We start from the raw sequence: 4797 nt of genomic DNA on the forward strand, positions 1-4797 counted from the left end.
GTGAGTGAGTGAAGAGCATAGATGCTGAGGGAATAATGGAAAAGGAATAAATTATTTAATTGTAATTTAATTTTGAAAAAAGTAAAAAGAAAAATATTTGAAAAGCTTCATGTATATTTTGTGCAATAAATTAAGTACCATTAATGATATTTTAAAAGTTCTCTTAGAAGTCCACAGTTAGCCATCTGACCCTGGGATTTATTCATGGTGGAGGGGTAGACTTGATTTAGTTAGACATTTATTATTGCTTCAACCTGATTGCTGAATATGTCTCTGTTTAATGATTTATTTCTTTTTGTCTTAATTTTGATGTCATATGTATCTAAATTCCCTTCACAATATAATGAAATAGAGGTTTTTGTATCTTTTTGCTTGATATAAGTTTTCTTTAGTTGAAAATACACATTTTTATACAATAAACTCTGATATGATTACTCAACCCTCTCTTCCTCCCAATTTCCCCCCATATTTCCTGACCTCAAGATGCACACTTCTCTGTCTCTTCTTCAAAATAAATAGTCATATAAAGGATAATTACAGAGTTAAATATAAGAAGATAAGATAAAAGCAAAAATATTGTAGTAGGTCAAAACAATCCAAAAGGAAAAGAGTCCAAGAAGAAAACACACAAGATATACATTGAGAGACACAGTTGTCTGCTCTCCACCATGATTTGGTTATTTACTAACATGGTCTACATATATGTATATTTTTTGTGAAGATTCTATAGCTGTAGGTTGTTTACAGAGCTTGTGGATCCACCCGGTCCTATTGTCATTTGTCCCAAAGAAATACACAGAGGCCTACATTAATTATTAACTGGTTGGCCTATTAGCTCAGGCTTCTTATTAACTAATTATTATATCTTACCTTAACCCATAATTATTGTCTGTGTTAGCCACGTGGCTTGGTACCTTTTATCACCGAGGCAGTATCATCTTGCTTTTGGTATGGATGATGTCTGCAAACTGCACCTTTGCTCTTCTCAGAATTCTCCTTTTCTGGTTGCCCCAGTTATAGTTCCTGCCTGGTTACTGGCCAATCAGCATTTTATTAAAGCAATACAACTGACAAATCTTTACAGGGTACAAGATAATAGCACTCCTCCCACCCCTTTTCCTTTGAAATAATAACTTAAATCTAATCTCCTTTGTTTAGATTTTTTCCTGGCCATTATCCATAACATCTTGTAACCAACATTCTAAAAAAATAAACACCCATAATCTGTTTTCTGGGATGTGAGCATAATTTTCTAGGCTAATTCTTGGTGATTGGGAACACTAATAATCTTATGGGGACCTAAAGAAAATTTAGGATTATGGTCAGTCAAGTCCTGATTGAAAAATTCTGTGAGGATTGACAACCTCAGGCGGCAGTCTTGACGCTGTTCTGGATGTAGAAATCAGAGGAAATTCCAACAGAGGTCCTCTGAAATGTTGGATCACCTTGGCCATCCACTTCTATTGAAGACTTTTCAGGGAATCTTCCTTGGTCAAACCTGATTTTTGTTAGCACAGATTGAATCCACGGTCTGTCATTTTCTGTGAAACCAAAAACAAAACCTCTTCTCCAAAGTAACATATCTTTTGACTCAAATTTTGAAGTCAAGCATTTTCAAAATATATATGTTGGATTAATCCAGCAGCATTTATAATCAGATGTCTTTTAGCGGTGTTGCTCCTTCCTCAGTCATCAAACAATTCAATAATATATAGTACTCATATCCTGTATATTTTCCATCTTTTTGTAGCTTTATTTTAAAGTCTATTTCTTTTATTTTTATTCTTAGTTTTTGTTTTTGTTTTTGTTTTTTTGGAGACAGGATTACTCTGTGTATCTTTGGCTGTTCTGGAACTTACTATGTAGACCAGTAGCTTTTGAGCTCATAGACATCCCTCCTACCTCTGCCTCCCAAGTGCTGGGATTAAAGGTGCATGAAACCACACGCAACTACTCTCTGTTTTTTAAGGTCTTTGTACTTTTTATTTTCTCTCCCAAGCCTACATATATTTTTAAACACACTGTAAACTTTTAAAATATATATCATTTAAAAAATCTGAATCTATCTTTACTGTATATTTCTCTTTTTTGATCATGTCAGACTTTAATTTGCTAGGTATTATGGCTAGGATTAAAGTCGTGGATTTGATGGATAGATCCACCCCATTCCTTAGGTTTCTGAGAGTCTAGACTCATGGCACATGTACTGGCCGGAGCCATGTTTATTGCTACAACTCTATGGAGTTTCGAGGTCCCTGCTACCACCAGATAGCATGCTGTCAGCTATTCATCAAAACAATTTAAGTGTTTCATGGTGGGGCCTTTTAAAAGAACTGCAAGTTTTTTTGCAGCTAAAGCTGAGTTAGGAAATCTCTCTTAAAAAGACAGACTCACCTCTAGCAAACAAAGCCCATCTGAGAAAATGCTGCTAGCAAGGAGCCATGCTTAACTCTGTTCTTTTGTGTCTAGAATTACTTCCCACGCTCTCTCAGGTTTTTTGTGGATTTAGTGGTCCATGCCAGTGCAATTTATTGTCAGGAGGTTTCTATCCCACCCATTCCTGCAGCCATTTGTCCCAAAAATATACAGAGGTCTACATTAATTATTAACTGGTCCACCAATAGGCTTTTTATTAACTAATTCTTACATCTTACATTAACCCAAAATTCTTGTTAGCCATGTGGCTTTGTTCATTTTATCAGCAAGACATTCTCATCTTGCTTCCTCTTGGTCTGGGTGATGACAGCAGACTGAACTTTTCCTCTTCTCAGAATTCTACTGTTCTGATTGCTCCACCTATACTTCCTGTTTGGCTACTGACTAATCAGCATTTTATTAAAGCAATAAAATTGACAAATCTTCACAGGGTAAAAGATCATTGTCCTACAGCAATAGGTTTTCATATGACCATCCAAATGATCCTTAATTTTAGTTGTCTCTCCTGTCTTCTCTCCCAAGTCCCTCTCATCTTTCCTCTTCCTCCTCCTCCATCACTTGATTCCCCCTTCCAGTCTACCTATTTATATCCATAACTATATATCATATTTTCTTTTCTTAGGAGATCTATCTCTACCTTACAGTATGCCAATCTCTTCTTTTCTATGAATAGTAGCTTACTTATCTTCTTAATAGCTAAAATCCACATATAAATGAGTACAATATTTGCTTTCTGATTAGGGGATACTTAATTCAGGATGACTTTGTTTTTACTTCTATTCATTTACCTGTAAATTTCATTGCTTTGTATTTTTATTTGCTGATTAATACTACTTTGTGTAAATGTGTCACATTTTCTTTGTCCTTTTACTCACGACAATAGCTCAGTTGCTTCTACATTCTGAATATTATGACCAGACCAGTAGTGAGCAAGGTTGTACAAGTATGTCTGTGGTAGGATAAAGGATTCTTTGGCTACATACCCAACAGTGTTACAGCTCCATCTTGTGGTAGTTAGTTGCCATATTCCTTCAAAACCACCACACCAGTTTCCATAGTGGTTGTACAAGTTTGCAGATTCAACCAGCAATGGGTAAGTTTTACTGATCTTAGATATTTCAACTGGTGTAAAATGACATCTCAAATAGTCATTTTTATCTGCATTTCCCTGATGTCTAAGGATGCTGCACATTTCCTTATGTGTTTCTCAGAAATTTGAGTTTATTCTTTTGAGAATTTTCTGTTTGAATTTGTATCCCATTTTAAAATTGAATTGTTTTCTTATATATTTTGGATACTAGTTGTCTGTCAGGTGCAAAGTTGGTAAAAATATTTTCTAATTCTGTAGGCTGTTGCTTTGTTAGAATACATGTCTTTTGCCTTATGAAAGCTTTTCAATTTCATAAGGCTCTAATAATTGCTGATGGCTATGCCTGTGGTATTGCTATTTGTGTTTTGTTCATGAAGTCATTTCCAGTGCCATGCATTTAAGGCTACTCCTCACTTTATTTATCAGGTTCAGTGAATCTGGTTTGATGTTGAGGTCTTTGATACACTTAGACTTCTGTTTTTTGCAGGATGAAAAACACCCTAATTTATGATCACCATTGAAGATGGTGCCTGTTTTTTCCAGTATATATTTCTGGCTTCCTTTTTAAAATTCAGTTATATGTTTTTCTGTGGGTTTACCTTCTTATTTAGCTTCTCTAGGATCACAAATTATAGGCTCAATGTCCTATATTTATGGCTAGAAACCAATTATGAGTGAGTACGTCCCATGTTCATCTTTTTGGGTCTGGGTTAACTCACTCAGGATAGAGTTTTCTATTTCCATCCATTTGCATGTAAAATTCAAGATGTCAGTGGCACTGGGTTTTGATCCTACTGCATGAACTGGCTTTGTGGGAGCCTAGCCTATTTGGATGCTCACATTCCTAGACCTGGATGGAGGGGGGAGGACCTTGGACTTCCCACAAGGCAGGGAACCCTTACTGCTCTTTGGACTGGAGAGGGAGGAGGAAAGGAGTGGGAGGAGGAGAGGAGTAGGGGTAGGGGAGTAGGGGGAAGGGGAGGGGAAGGGAAATGGGAGGCGGGGAGGAGGCAGAAATTTTTTCAATAAAAAATTCAGCTATCCATATGTGTGTAGAATTATGTCTAGGTTTTCTATTCAATTCTATTTATCAGCATATCTGTTTTTTTTTTTTTGCAGTATCACCCTGTTTCTATCACCATAGTTTGTAGTATAATTTGAGGTCAGGGACTATGATACCTATAGCATTTCTTTCATTATTCAGAATTGTTTTAGCTTTCCTGGCTTTTTTTTTTTTTGTTTTCATTTAAGATTGAAATTTGTCCTTTCAA

This window comes from Microtus oregoni, unplaced genomic scaffold (assembly GCF_018167655.1).
Source record: "Microtus oregoni isolate MIOR12 unplaced genomic scaffold, Mior012 000105F_ref0000443, whole genome shotgun sequence".
NCBI classification, from domain to species: Eukaryota; Metazoa; Chordata; class Mammalia; order Rodentia; family Cricetidae; genus Microtus; species Microtus oregoni.